At 34.8% G+C, this 16,021-nt stretch overlaps 1 protein-coding gene across 5 annotated transcripts in view; it reads right to left on the minus strand.

Moving 5' to 3' along the window:
• LOC125235825 (protein Fe65 homolog) overlaps nt 1–16,021 on the minus strand; it is a 123,390-nt gene that overhangs the window by 54,575 nt on the left and 52,794 nt on the right. The window contains exon 1 of one of the 5 annotated variants that reach the window (XM_048142417.1): nt 14,469–14,604. The exons of 2 other annotated variants lie outside the window; for them this stretch is intronic. The gene's annotated coding sequence lies outside the window, so the exon portion shown is untranslated. Of the gene's footprint in view, nt 1–14,314; nt 14,605–16,021 lie in introns of those variants that run through there. 2 more of the 5 variants (XM_048142418.1, XM_048142419.1) reach the window with 2 other exon arrangements.

Here is a 16,021-nt window from a genome sequence, read left to right on the forward strand (position 1 = left end):
TTGACCACCTAGACGCGACACTTTTAGTGTAGACCTTTGTTTTATACTTTGTGTGTGAAATACTAAGTAGTTTACTTTTAGCACTATTATACATTGTGTTATATTTAATTTCTACTCAGTGATATAAAAATAAGTAATTATTTTTTTCATAAATTTTAATTTCCTTTGAATAAAATTAGTTTTATAAGTTTCTGTCGCTCAGAATAATAATCGCGCCATTCACCTTGTTTTACGTCCCTTAAACACCGGTTGCATTAAATACTATTTCAGTTTTGGTGTCACTATTTTTCGTCAATAATGAGAATTATAATTCAGAAATAATTCAAAATCATGCTTATTGTATAATATTATCGACTAAAATTCGTATTAGAACCGTGTAATATTCAAAACTATTAATTGAAATAAATATTTTTATATTATATACTAGCTTTTACCCGCGGCTTCGCCCGCGTAATAAAAGTATTCATTAAGATTTTCATTTGGATCCGTAGGGACCGTAGGTTTCTCTGTAGGTATATTTATCTGCGATTATTTCGATTGCACATAATACTTTTGCTTGCAATGATTGTAGAAATATTACACATCGACCACAGCGTAGGTAATTCTATATACGCTGGGGAAACCTTTATAAACATCCCACATAGCCCGTATTTCGACACTATGATCGGTGGGTAAAAAGTACTTTTTTCTATTATCCCTTACAATTTTTTACATTTTGCTTATACTTATCGCAAACGTAATCTTCAAGCAAGCAAACAACGATCGTCTTAGAGCACATTGATTGTAAGAGACCGCCGACCGATTATCCGTATCCCTCTAACGATACCCATATTATCCGTATCCGTATCCGTATCCGTATCCGTATCCGTATCCGTATCCGTATCGCTATCGCTAACGCTATCACTATCGCTATCGCTATCGCTATCGCTATCGCTATCGCTATCGCTATCGCTATCGCTATCGCTATCGCTATCCCTATCGCTATCCCTATCGCTATCCCTATCGCTATCCCTATCGCTATCCCTATCCCTATCCCTTATCAAGATGTTTAATGATATAACACTTTAAGTTCTCGCGCTTTGTACACATATTTAAAGTCACATACAGGTTGAACGCGATTAATTAACATTATTTTTACCTTTTTTCCCAACGTTTCGGCCAGGTTGCACTGGCCGTGGTCGCGGAAGACTGACGTCCCAGCAAAATGTCACCGGAGATGTAAACAACACAAAACTACCCGATATTAATTTATATAAATGTTCGGGTTAGACAAATAAATATAATCTACCCGCTTTTGTTTAATGTTTATTTCCCACCATGTTTATTTTAAAGGTAAAAATAATGTTAATTAATCGCGTTCAACCTGTATGTGACTTTAAATATATGTTTAATGATAATGATCAAGTGCTAAAATATAAAGTTTCATGGTTTTATCATTTAAAATTAAGAAATCCCATACAAACTTTCAACCTCTTTTTCAACCCCTTCATCCCTTTTTTTTCGAAATAAAAAGTAGCCTATGTTCTGTCTCAGGGTCTAAAGATTGTCTGTTCCAAATTTCATCAAAATCGGTTGCGTGGTTTAAGCGGGAAAGCGTAACAGACAGACAGACAGACAGACAGACAGACAGACAGACAGACAGACAGACAGACAGACAGAGTTACTTTCGCATTTATAATATTAGTATAGTAAGTATAGTATAGTATAGTATAGTATATAGTATATAGTATGGATAGTATGGATGGATGGATTGAAAACAGAATATGATCACAATTATTATACCTTATTACCTACATGTCATGTCTGCGCGATTCATCTATGATTCCAGTTGTCAAAATGGCGGCCATAGCATCGCGTTTAAGGAGCCCGTCCCTTCATTATAATAATTACTTAAGTTAGATCAAAATAGCTTGTCTACTAACCGATGAAATGTGACACCGTCACTTTTATTAGATTTTCTCGTATGTCTTCAACAGTATCTTATAGCACAGGAAGGCAGTTTTTCATTTTATTTGTGTGCAGTCAGAGACAACCTCCTCCCACCTCGCGCAGAAACTGACTGAGGCAACATAAGTCCACTGGACTTATGTTCGTGGCGCAAACTTTTTGTTCGCCGTGTCCTCTCTAGTACATTATACCTCAATGTTCGTCACTACTTTTAAAAAAACTTGTATCTTCGTCTGTCAATGAAAAGAAAATTGTAGTAAGTATGTATGGAATGCATATAGACTTACTGCGTTTTAACTTTGAGGAACAGCGTGAGATACGAGATTTTTTAAAAGTAGTGACGAATTGTAATTTAATTACACAAAATTACGTTACACCATATACTTACAATACTCAGACATCATAGTGTTTTGTATTCTGAAAAATAGTGATGTGCTACAACCGATGATTATCGCAAAAGAATACACAGGAGACGTAAAATGTAATAAATTGACACTCTTTGAGTTGCAGGCGTCCATAGGTTACGGTTGCCGCTTTTCATCAGGCGGACCGTATGCTTGTTTGCCACCGACGTAGTAAAAAAAAAATTAGAGCATTGTAATTCTTGTAATGTAATGTAATATTAAAATCCTCTTTGATACTTACATAAGATATTATCAAATTTCAGATAGATATTTTTTTAATTAAATACTTCATCTCACATTATGCAGTGCTTATTTTTTTCTAAATTACTTACAGATTCAAACGACAAAATCTGTTTTTTTCTTTGGTCCAAAATCGTCAAATTTCAGCCAGCTATGCCTAAAGTTTCCTCTTTCCGACCCTGTTAAACGAAAGTTATAGAATACAGACTCCGGACCATAGATAGGCCCATTAGATAAGTACTTTATTGGACTAAGAGTATGTATTACGTTTTAGATTATGACTAATATGCGATGTACTTTAAACAAAGGCGACCTTAAACCCTTTATCCATTCTCGTAGGCGTTCTCATTAACAAAATCTTTCAAAACAATCAAACATCGGTTTGTTCTCATTTGCATATATCCGTTTCGCAATAATAATTAGTTTACAGTCCACTGAGCGCGGTAATGGGAGGCCTTGCGTGGCCGGTCGTTGGCCAACGTTGGCCACGGTGCGGTGCGGCCAATGTTTGGAATGGGCAGGTGTTGCACGGCTGTTTTAGTTCACGGAGGCGTAAATACTAAAGATTGCAAATACTACTTAGAAATGTTACAAAAAAATAGAAAAATTCCAACGAACAAACTATGTCAGTGAATTTTACAGAATACAAAAGAAACACTAATATATACTATGTAGTTTTTTTTTTAAATATAAATTTCGGCTTTTGGGACAGTTTTTGATAGCATATCAGTAAAATACATGGAAACCAAGAGTTATCGATATATTTTTTGTATTTTTATGTGTAATCTTTTTCAATATACTTTAACTACAGACAAACACTCTTAACAAATTTATGTTCATTTAATTTTGTCTGCCACGTGACATGCTTAGCCTTAATGGGGGGCCTTAGGACAAATGTACCTAATTGTAATTGTTTCTTATTAATAATTGTTATTTTATAATTATAACAAACTTTTTAATTTTTTTTTATTTTAATTTTCATAATGCATTATTCTTATTCTAATGAGCAAATACTTACACATGGAATTTTTCAGATTCAGGCTGTTCTCGTAAAATTTGAAATTTGTATTTTATATCAATTTTAATAAATTGTTAAAGTTCTCAGTGATTTGAAGAATATTTATCTATAAGTTACCTATTTACTAGAACTACTTGTAATTTACTTAAAAGTACGTTTGCGCCACTGAATCGGTATTTAGTTCAATTGGCCCCAACATTTGTGACCAACTACCGAACAAGATCTCCTAGAAGCTGTAATTTTAAGTTTCCGATGATCTATTATATAATAAGTGTATGTTTTGTGTTGATAAAACCGACAAGAATATCCTTCCGGTTTCGTGGAATACATTACAGTTTAAAATAGTAAATTTGAGTAATTTCGGTGTTCCGGGTTTATGATAATAGGTTAATTGACGCAGTTAATTCATATTTCCTGAACTTAGACGGTAATAGTTTGTTCAAACAAAGAAATACTCTAGAAGGCTACGCTAAAAATGTATACTTTTAAACCAAGATATTACTTATTTAAAAATATTTTAAGCGGGTTACTCACGTATTAAGTCGATATAGCGTTCGACATGTTTCGGTTCTCGAAATTGAACCGAAACATGTCGAACGCTATATCGACTTAATACGTGAGTAACCCGCTTAAAATATTTTTAAATATGTATGAGTCTCACGGGAGTTTTATAGTCAAGATATTACTTATTAATAGCGATAATACATAATATATAAATAAACATTGTTAGCTACACAAATCAAATTGACGAAATCTCATCTCACGTAAACTTAGGAAGACTTTTGTTGCAAGCTTTGTTGCTTGCCAAGTTGCTCTTACTAGTAATATATTTATTTTATTGACCAAAAGTAAGTACAAACATATCTGAATTGAACTAAGCGAAATTTTCAGAAAAAAAAAGTTTTTAACTTAAAACAAACTTTGTAGTATTTTCCGGTAAATATCGATTATATTAGCACAACACTATTTTTAATAACTCAACAATGGCTTTTTATTATAGGTATTATAGTTAGGTACCGAAATAATAAACATAATTTTAGTTTCTGGAATGTTGAGTTGAAATCAGAAAACGAAATAATTCCGGATATAAGTATTCAGAATATTCCATTAGGTATGTGTTTTATTTTATAGTTTCTACAAATTGTTTTAGTACGCGTACAAACAATACGTAATTTGTCGGCAACTACCTACTTGCAAACATACTTATTACATTTACGCCCATAAAAAGTGAAAACGACATATTGACCGTGTAATAACATAGTATATTGCATTCGCCAAAGACATATAATAACTCCGTATAGACCGTACGCGCCAAAATTTATACCCGAACAAGCGAAAAATTCCAATATTGAACCGTGAGCGTAGCGAGTGGTTCAGAATGTGGAATCTTGAGAGTTGCGACGGTTTCAAGGCACGTAGGTTCAACAAAGTTTGCCACCGAGTGAAATACAAAATTCTTCACCACACCAACACTATGAAATTATTTATTGTAAAAGATCAAAATAAAATCCATCAATTTATTTTACATTTATGATTCAAAATCATCATTTATACGTGAATTCCAACACCCAGCTTTGGACATCAAGATAAAATTTGTATGAAATTACTCTGCACTCTTGTGGATAAAGTGCAATTTTTATATCCGTTTTCGAATAGCAAAGAGAGCCTTTACCAGTTGGTGTGGTTAAAAGTGAGTACTTTACGTCAAACAGAATTACAAGTTTTGATTCAGATTCTGACAAAGGTAATTGTTGTTTTTTTTTACTAATAACTCTGTAGGTACCTATTACATTCAAATTGACATTGATGTCTAAACATAAAAATGTTAATCACAATAATTACAAGTATATTCACATGATCCTTGACATTATATTAAAGACAAGTTTTGTTGATGCCATCATCAAAGATGCATTTGAGAGCCATTTGTAGAACTAACTCATTAAAAAAACTTGTTCCGTTCATTTGACATTATGAGTTTTTAAATTGCATCTCTATGATGTTTTGAACTTTTGATTAGTGATGTACTTAGTCAAGGCAATGGTTACCGGTTTTTGTAGTTAACATGACTATATTTTATGTGTGGTTTCGTGGTTTATAAAAAATATATTTTTTGTGGTTTTGTATATTATTGTGTCTATAGTATGAATGATGTATCTATTGTATCTAGGTATATTGAAGTAGGTACAGAATGATTTAGCACAATCTCAAACTGATAGATCGGCCAACATGAAGGCCTTTGTAAGAGCTCTGTCGACTCGGCTGGTGGACACCACAAGGGACCCGAGGGCTGGCGCGTATTTCTCGCAACGCATTGCCCTAGAAATACAGCGAGGAAACGCTACCAGTGTAATTGGCACCATGCCTAGGGATTGCAATTGCTGGATCCAGCATCCAGCAATCCAGCTGGATCCAGCGCATTTTTCGGTCTGCTGGATCCAGCAGTCAGCGCTGGATCCAGCGCTGCGGATCCGCAAATAGAAAAATCTGCAATAAAATACGTAATTAACTTCAATAAACTTATTTTACGTCATGTTTAAAACGGTTCCGCGTTCCCGCGCGTAGCCCGTGGCCGCTTAGCACAAAATAATTCTATTTCGCTACAATTATGTTTTTTTTTTTTCAAAAACGTAAGTAGTTTAAAACTGTATTATATGTATAACTACTGAAGATCTCAAAATGTATTTATAGTATTTAATTATTAGTTACTGCAAAATTTCTTTTAAGTTTCAACTTATGTTTAGATCAGAATATTTATTGATGTTTGTCTACGTATAATATACCTACTTAGAGGTTTATTGTTTCATAAATATTAAGTAAGTTAAACTAAGTACCTACTAGTAAGTAAATTAGTAATTTAATCCGCCGAAGAAGAAAAAAAACGAAAATATCTGCTCCCATGCGAAAAACGACATGCAACATTTACCCCCCTCGTAACATCCGTTGATGGTATCTTCGCACCTCAATTGTCTGCCTTTGTGAAACATCTGGGTTAAGCAATCACCGAACGATGGGACAGATCCCTCAGCGTGGTCATGGGTTGGCTAAGATCAAAAATTACAATTTCAATAATCCGTGCTACAAGCATGTGTATCCGGGGTACGCGATACAAATTTAACACGTTCAAAAACTTCTTTGGCTTAAATGATGGCGCAGCCCTACCCAATCCTTCCTCCACTTCATAAATTTCCCTGTTTTGTTGATGCTTTGATACGTATTTGTAATATTTGTAACTATCTTTTTGTAAATAAATATTATCCATAAATTAGTAATTTTCAATGTGAACTAGTGAATGCCCAAATGTTGTGCCAAAAAAGCAGGCCATGTCTGGTTGATAACATTATTTATGTTACCTACTTATTGTAGTACTTTCGCTTCATCGTTGTTACACTTTTAATGACATTTTTTATTTATGTAGATTGCTATAAGGATAAAAATGGTTACAAAAAGTAATGCCAACTTTTTACAAATAAATTTTAACTTTTCTTCCCTGTTAGGAGGGAGCAAAGTAGCAGTTTTCTGTTCATGGACTATGTTGGCAGTATAATCATATATGACAGAGTCCAGTTAGGGGCGACGACGAGCGAAACGAGAAGGAGCGTGTTAGGTTGACCGTGAGAAAACCGGAAAAAGCTTTTGAAATGTAATAACAATAAATTAAACAATATTCTTGTAGAAAAAGTAAGTAGGTAACTATTTAAAAAAAATATATAGGTAAGTAAAATACGTAATTGCATCCCTGTCAATAAATTTAGAAGTTCATAGGAGACTCAGTAATGCATATTTTTCGAAATACGCCATAGATATTGGCGGCATTTGGTATATACAATAAACAATTAGTTGTATATTACGTCAAGTAAAAAATTAGATTACAAAATGATAGTTTGGTTTTAAAAAAAAGGCCTTTTGAAAAACCCTAAAAACGGCCAAACTTTAAGTTGGTAGGTAAATGCACGGTTGGCAAATTAAAAAAAAAAAAAAAAAAAACAATATGATAATTTGGGAAATGAACATTCCGCGGAATAAAATTCCGCGAAACGTGCGTTGTGAAGTGATATTCGGTCATACAATGTTCGGAGATAAGTAAGAGAACCGTTTTCAGTTTTTTTTTTTATTACAAAATTGCGCGTTTTGATCCTTACTTTCACTATTTCAAATAATTTTAGTAATAACAGCCCTATAGTAGAGCAAAATGTAATTTTTTTTTGGCATTTTTTCTACCTGCTGGATCCGCGCTGGATCCAGCTGGATTGGCGCCGATCCAGCAAAAATCCAGCTGGATTGAAATCACTGCTGGATTGCAATCCCTAACCATGCCGCAGGCGGAACAGCTGGAGGGGGTGTTTTTTTTATGATTGAGTTGTTGTATTTTTTTTTATTGTATAAGTTTTTTTGATATATTTATAGTTTAAGTTAGTTTTAGTTTAATATTTATTATGTTTTAGTGTACTTAGTGTAATACAATATAAAATAAATGTTGCAAGTTAAATATAAAAAATAAAAAAAACTGATAGATTCAAACAAATCCTTAGTTGAAGTTGGATTTATTTTTAGCGATAAGTAAGATTTTGTTTATTTTATCCGTCTGGAATACTACTCGCATTTTTAGTGCTTGAAAAATTAGACCTAGGCATTGCGAAATATATGACTAAAACATGTCAGTGTCAACCGTTACATTTTTTTTTAGTTTATTCAAGGTTTACCAACAATTATTTACACCAATGCTTTACATAAACTCACATAAATAAAGCAGTAAGTACGTGCGACTTTCGTTCCGGAGGTCGCAGGTTCGAACCCCGGCTCGCACCAATGAGTTTTTCGGAATTTATGTGCGAAATGTCATTTGATATTTGCCAGTCGCTTTTCGGTGAAGGAAAACATCGTGAGGAAACCGGATTAATTCCAAATAAGGTCTAGTTTACCCTTCGGGTTGGGAGGTCAGATGGCAGTCGCTTTCGTAAAAACTAGTGCCTACGCCAAATCTTGGGATTAGTTGTCAAAGCGGACCCCAGGCTCCCATGAGCCGTGGCAAATGCCGGGATAACGCAAAGAGGATGATGATGCTTTACATAAACTCAAATGCATAATATTCTAGAAAAGTGTAATAATTAATCACTTACAGGTAAACTCCACATGCAAATGCATTATCTTATTGATGCATTTTTTTCAGTTTGTTACTGAGGCTTTTTCGTAGTCATTACGTATGACCTGCATATATCCAAAACGCAATATTTTTATGAAAAGCAACGCAAATGAAATCGAGATCAAATACCACATCATGCTGAACCGAACCAAATCGAAACTCACAGAGCGTATAAAAGTACGATCGTTTTATAGTCTGTGCCGGGGTCATTGGCCTCCGAATAACAACAGGAATATTTGGGGCAGCATTAACCTATTTTCGTTACCTACATTACATCTGCGGGCTCTCGTATAGAATATAGCTTATGCAGGAAGTATCTAATTGGTGTCAAGTTAGTACATTATGTATTATACCTAACTAATGAGAATGTGGCATAGCGTCATTTAATGATTCCATTATTAGCCTTTTGAAGGGAATGGTGAACTAAAATGGAGTTTATCAATTAAAGTTCAAAATAAAACAGTGTGTTTGTCTATAGTGAGTAATGTTATGAATATTATATTTTTGTAAGATAACACTGAGCGGAGATTAGACTACTCGTAATCCTAATAAAATTGCTTAGGTATTCCCCTCGGGTTTAGAAGGTCAAGCGGCAAACAGTTAGTAAAATTACCTGCGCGAATTCTTAAACTTAGGTTGCCGAGCGGAAGCCTAGCTCTTCAACTGGGTTTAAATTTGTGCTAGATGATAATTAATATTCCAACCTTCAAATCAAGAGTGAACAGGCATCTTCTGGGCGAGCTCACTCCATCGTAGGCCACGTCTTTGCCTTTGGCTAGTCTGTGGTCAAGAGTAAGCCCATTTATAATAATAAAAAAAAAAAAAAATTACATATTAGTGCCATCAGGTTTCTCGTAGTTCTGACAAGTGAGTGCGGATTTCACACGTCAGGGAAAAGCGTATTGTGTGATAGATGATTTCGTCATTCGTCACTCACACTTTTGTTTATAATGGCCAGAAAGCCAGAATTATAAAATAATGCTCAGAATGTTAAAAAGTAGAATAGGTATCATAAACAGTGTTGTTTCTGATGTTCACCCCCAAACTGTCATGGTGTGTCATTTGTTGAATACTTAACTCTTTTTATTTCTTAACCAATCGCTGTACATTCCATATAGAAAAAAAAAATAGAAGCTTTGTGGTGTGACTTGACGTGACTATAAACAATTAATAAGACTTATCGGTTTTTAGTCTATTCAGAATGCGTATAAAAATGTCGCAAGTCGCAATTATATTAGTTAACTATGAGTGAAAAATAAATAGTGGTATATTTATAATTAACTATGTTATAAATACAAGTAATTGATTGGAAAAGTACGAAGCGATAATAAACAGTAAACGTAGCTTAATTAAATTTTAACAATTACTACCTGTTATACCTGTATCGTTTATTATGTGATTACTTTACAGTTTAATAAATTTATAGTTCGATAAATTAACAATACGCCTAACTCTGTGTGAATGCCCTCATTAACACTTATTGTTTTAATTTAATGTCCTATACAAATTACAATTAAATAGTTGTTTTGAAATGAAACTAGGTTCGTAACAATGCCTAATTCTAGACTTTTGTAAGTGTTATTTGAAAATCAGGCCAAAATAATTTAAGACTTTTGAAATCAAAACTTGCATTGTGATATATACTTTCATTTAATGAGGAGGCTCAGTGACAATTTATCCCGCCAGGCAGCGCCTGTGCAAGTGTGTAGCCATGTCACTGTCATTCATATGTGACAGAGAGAAAAAACATGTCATCTTCTCGCTCTCACGTATGAAATTCTTTATCTGTGCAATGGACTAATGGGGTGGCGCCATCTCTGTCATAACCTTTGAGTGTGCCTCCTCATTGGTTTATTTGTACTCGATTCTAATAAGATTATGTTATGTAAACACAGGTCACAGTTTTAAAGGTGAATTACTTGTATGTGCATCTAGTTGCCATGTTTACTTTATACTAACTTTTATTTTATTTTACATTAATAACGCAAACCGTCGAATAGATTATTACATTGCCAGTATTGTTTAGCCTAAAAAAAACCGGCCAAGAGCGTGTCGGGCCACGCTCAGTGTAGGGTTCCGTAGTTTTTCGTATTTTTCTCAAATACTACTGAACCTATCAAGTTCAAAATAATTTTCCTAGAAAGTCTTTATAAAGTTCTACTTTTGTGATTTTTTTCATATTTTTTATTAAACATATGGTTCAAAAGTTAGAGGGGGGGACGCACTTTTTTTTCCTTTAGGAGCGATTATTTCCGAAAATATTAATATTATCAAAAAACCATCTTAGTAAACCCTTATTCATTTTAAAATACCTATCCAACAATATATCACACGTTGGGGTTGGAATGAAAAAAAATATCAGCCCCCACTTTACATGTAGGGGGGGTACCCTAATAAAACATTTTTTTCCATTTTTTATTTTTGCACTTTGTTGGCGTGATTGATATACATATTGGTACCAAATTTCAGCTTTCTAGTGCTTACGGTTACTGAGATTATCCGCGGACGGACGGACGGACGGACGGACGGACGGACGGACGGACGGACAGACAGACATGGCGAAACTATAAGGGTTCCTAGTTGACTACGGAACCCTAAAAAGGGGAAATGATGGATCACCGAGAAAATAGAGTGGCCCAAACTGAAATGGGCTGTTCATGATTGATCGCAATGTTGTAATAGTGATGTGCTATGGGAATGTTTTTAGAAATGTTCCCGTGTGCCAAGGAACATTTACTCTAAAACACTGATTCAAACTTTCACGATTTTTACACATATTTAAAATTGCAAACGGGACTTAATCGCGTATTTACTATGTTTTAAACACTATGTTTTAAACACTAACCTCCGACGTTTCAAGGACGGCATTGTCCCCGTGGTCTGCTCCGAGACCACGGGGACAATGCCGTCCTTGAAACGTCGGAGGTTAGTGTTTAAAACATAGTAAATACGCGATTAAGTCCCGTTTGCAATTTTAAATATTTACTCTAAAAGTTGCCGTCTTGTAACTGTCTTTATTTTTCATACTGATATGTGTTGTCTGTTTGTTTGTTTTTTATAAAATAAGACAAGGGCAATATTTCACAAAGAGAAAGAGAGACAAAGATCTAGAAATATGACGAAACAAGCACAAAAACAGAGGTCGATTTGGGTGTCCTGAAGTTGCAGGTTGTCTGCACTTAGTAATGGCCCTATACCTAGCCAGTCAGCCGTATACGCTTATTACCAGTCGTAGTATAAAAAAAAGACAGAATCAGTTTTTCAATTGGCTAGTATTCTAGATATTTTAAATTTTAAGTTTATCACAATTGTACATTATTAATGAACACGATTAAATATATTATTTATGTGCACTTCACTATGAAAGTTCCCGAAAATTTCTAAGGATTCCTAACAGCAGCATCACTAGCGACCTCAAAGCCGGTGCGATGCCCTCCGCCATTGTGGATCAGAGTGTTCTAATGGCAACAATCGTGAATGATGAGCGAGCATGAATGAGCGGACAGTTGGCTATTCGCTGGTTTGACAGATTTTTCTGGAAATTCTGGAGTTGACAAGTCAAAAGGCAAAAGGGCAATTTTTTTTACACAAATGGAGTGATAGTAATCGATGTAGCTTTTCATCACCTTCAGATTCAAATAGGTATCCTTTCCAACAGAAATATTGGTAAAATTGTCCTTTAGCCACCCTTTTCTAATAAAAATGCATTATAGACTTAAACGGTTTTTACTGACAAATTGGCAATAGTTGGAAAATGAAGGGTATTTAAAAAAAAAAATTAGCCTACAACATTTTAGATTTCGGCAATTTTGCAAATGTCCGACAATACTTCTGTAGATCTTACTATAGGTCTGACCATTGGCCCATTTCTCAAAACTGACAGTTACAAGTTACAAGCGGAAGTCTCTTTCCAACTTGTCATATTAGACATTGACTTATAACTCTAGTAATTTTATTATTATCCTATACAGTCCTGCAAGCCTGTAGCAAAGCGGCTTATTCGTGACGCCGGCTAATCCACCAGTTTAACCCTAATTCACTGAAGACCTATACGGATTTTAAAATCCTATGCTATTTTATTAAATTTTAATTAAAATATCTAGTCTACTACATGTAACCTAAATAATAAATCAATTTTGCTTCTTGCATCAACAATATGCCATCACAGAATCAATATAGATAGATAGAGAGATAGAATACTCTTTATTGGCACACTTCAACAAAAGAAACAGTGGAGACAAAACAAATGATTATAAATAGAGGCAGACAACAGGCGGTCTTATCGCTAAAGAGCGATCTCTACCAGACAACCTTTGGGTAGCGGAAATAAAAAAAATAATTTGCCAAGAGTGGCCCTGAAGCTTTAGTAGTTTCATGTGCTCTGCCTACCCCTTTATGGGATATAGGCCTGATTGTATGTATGTATGTAATAATGTCATCTGTATTATTGCTCACGAAGTATAAAGTTTGACTTAATATTATTAAGCTTTGAAGTTTTTCATTATCTACACTTTCTTTTTTAGGGTTCCGTAGTCAACTAGGAACCCTTATAGTTTCGCCATGTCTGTCTGTCCGTCCGTCCGTCCGTCCGTCCGTCCGTCCGCGGATAATCTCAGTAACCGTTAGCACTAGAAAGCTGAAATTTGGTACCAATATGTATATCAATCACGCCAACAAAGTGCAAAAATAAAAAATGGAAAAAAATGTTTTATTAGGATACCCCCCCTACATGTAAAGTGGGGGCTGATATTTTTTTTCATTCTAACCCCAACATGTGATATATTGTTGGATAGGTATTTAAAAATGAATAAGGGTTTACTAAGATCGTTTTTTGATAATATTAATATTTTCGGAAATAATCGCTCCTAAAGAAAAAAAAAGTGCGTCCCCCCTCTAACTTTTGAACCATATGTTTAAAAAATATGAAAAAAATCACAAAAGTAGAACTTTATAAAGACTTTCTAGGAAAATTGTTTTGAACTTGATAGGTTCAGTAGTTTTTGAGAAAAATACTGAAAACTACGGAACCCTACACTGAGCGTGGCCCGACACGCTCTTGGCCGGTTTTTTTTAGTATGGATAGGTAGACGTTTGACCACGATCACACTTTATAATGATATGTATAAAAATGAATTTATATAAATAATTAAACCTAAACTAGTATACTACCGACAACCCTGTGGTAAAGTACCTAAGTTTTAATATGAGGTAAACCGAGCTAAGTTACACTTGATAGGTTTCGCTTCTACGGTATGTTTTGGTCTAATCCAATTAGCTTTGTATTTATGTAATCAAATCCATAATATTATATTTATTGCCATTTTAATGTATCTTACGCGCGATATAACTTTATTATATCAACCATTTTTTTAGACATGTTATGTCACGTATGCATGACATAAACAAACAAGTATGTAAATAAATAATTAAATATAAGAGAGAACAATTTATAATGAACATAATTACTTGGATTTCTAAAACATACGAAAAAATCTAATTACAAATAATAAAAGCAAGGAAATCGAATTTAAAAATACATTTTGATCGATTTATTGCAGTAAATACCTAGTCGAATATTTTCAGCCAATAAGCGCCAAGAATACGAATAGTTGCGTGTTTCAATTATTTTCAAGGCATCACTAATTTAAAGCACGCTAGAACTAATCCGAATCAACTTATTAACATTTCACAGTCCATCATAATCCGAAAATTCAATTACCAGAACAACGATTTTAAAAACCGATAATTTCGAACACCGCACAACACTACGTCGGAATTCAAATTTGGAACACCATAGACTATGAGTCACTTTTTTTTCTGAGCGGCGTGCGGCCGCCAGCAAGTTCGCCGTTCAACTGAGGGGCGTCCCGTCCGCCCTAGTATGTTTTCAGTGACGTCTGGCCATTTATTAGTTTTTGGTGCGTTATTAGGTTTAGTCACTGTTTAATAAGAATTCTATTGGAAAAGCTGGCGAAGTCGATTTGGTTATACCTTAATGTTTGTAACTTAGTAGGATTTGAATAGAGTAAATGAGTTTTACTTAGCACTGGCCGAATTGTATACCTACCTACATTTTGTATTTTTTTTATTAGGAGAATTTGTATTACACTATTGTGTATTTAAGTTCACATATACGACATTAAGGCCCGCTTGCACCATCCACTTAACTCAAGGTTAGTGGGCTGTCTCTGTCAACTGTCAAATTCCATATAAAATAAATAAATACATATTGGGGATAGATCAACTTAGCCCCAAACTAAGCAAAGCTTGTACTATGGGTGCTAAACGACGATATACATACTTAAATAGATAAATACATACTTATATACATAGAATGGTGTGTCAACCTCGGGTTAACCCTCCATTTTCGGTGGTGCAAGTGGCCCTAAGGTGCTGTCGTTACTATGGAGACAGTTTTGCACCTTGCCAATGTCAATGCGGCTTTTCTATGTATTCCAACCTATTTTAGGTACCGTACCTAATATTCCTTTGTCTATGCCGACTTTTCTAGGTAATAAATAAAAACAAAACAATAATGTACTGACACAAACTATCACAGCAAAAATAAAATTACGTCACCATATAAAGCTTTAAATTCAAGGGCGAGTCTGCATAATTTGACATCGTATCCGCATTCGTAGAACTTGTCAAGCGATGTTAGTGTATCGTGACTCATCATCGGTAAAGGTGGGTGCATATATTCACATTACACCCGTTGACGACAGAAAGACATAAATTAATGGCTAGAGCTACCGCGCGCTAAGTTGGCAGCAGTGGGCTATTTCACCGTGACATTGACACTTGACACTAACAATTATGTGCCTATTTCTGGGTTGATAAGTAACATTGTTGATGACCGGTCTGGCGCAGTCGGTAGTGACCCTGCCTGCTGTGTCGCGGTCCCGGGTTCGAATACCGGTAAGGGCATTTATTTGTGTGATGAGCACAGATATTTGTTCCTGAGTCATGGATGTCTTCTATGTATATAAGTATTTATATATTATATATCATCATCATCATCATTTCAGCCATTAATCGCCCACTGCTGAGCATAGGCCTCCCTTTGTGTACGCCACTTATCCCGGTCCTGGGCTAATCTCATCCAGAAGTGCCCCGCAGTTTTTCGGATGTCGTCCACCCAACGAGCCATTATATATATATCGTTGTAAGAATGTCCTTATAATATTTATTTATTTATTGTTACTCAGCGTCATATTTCCTTGTCGAACAGGCCATGAACGGCGAGTGTCACTGTCGGGCGACAATTGTCAC

The sequence above is a fragment of the Leguminivora glycinivorella genome, chromosome 18, assembly GCF_023078275.1.
Source record: "Leguminivora glycinivorella isolate SPB_JAAS2020 chromosome 18, LegGlyc_1.1, whole genome shotgun sequence".
NCBI lineage: Eukaryota > Metazoa > Arthropoda > Insecta > Lepidoptera > Tortricidae > Leguminivora > Leguminivora glycinivorella.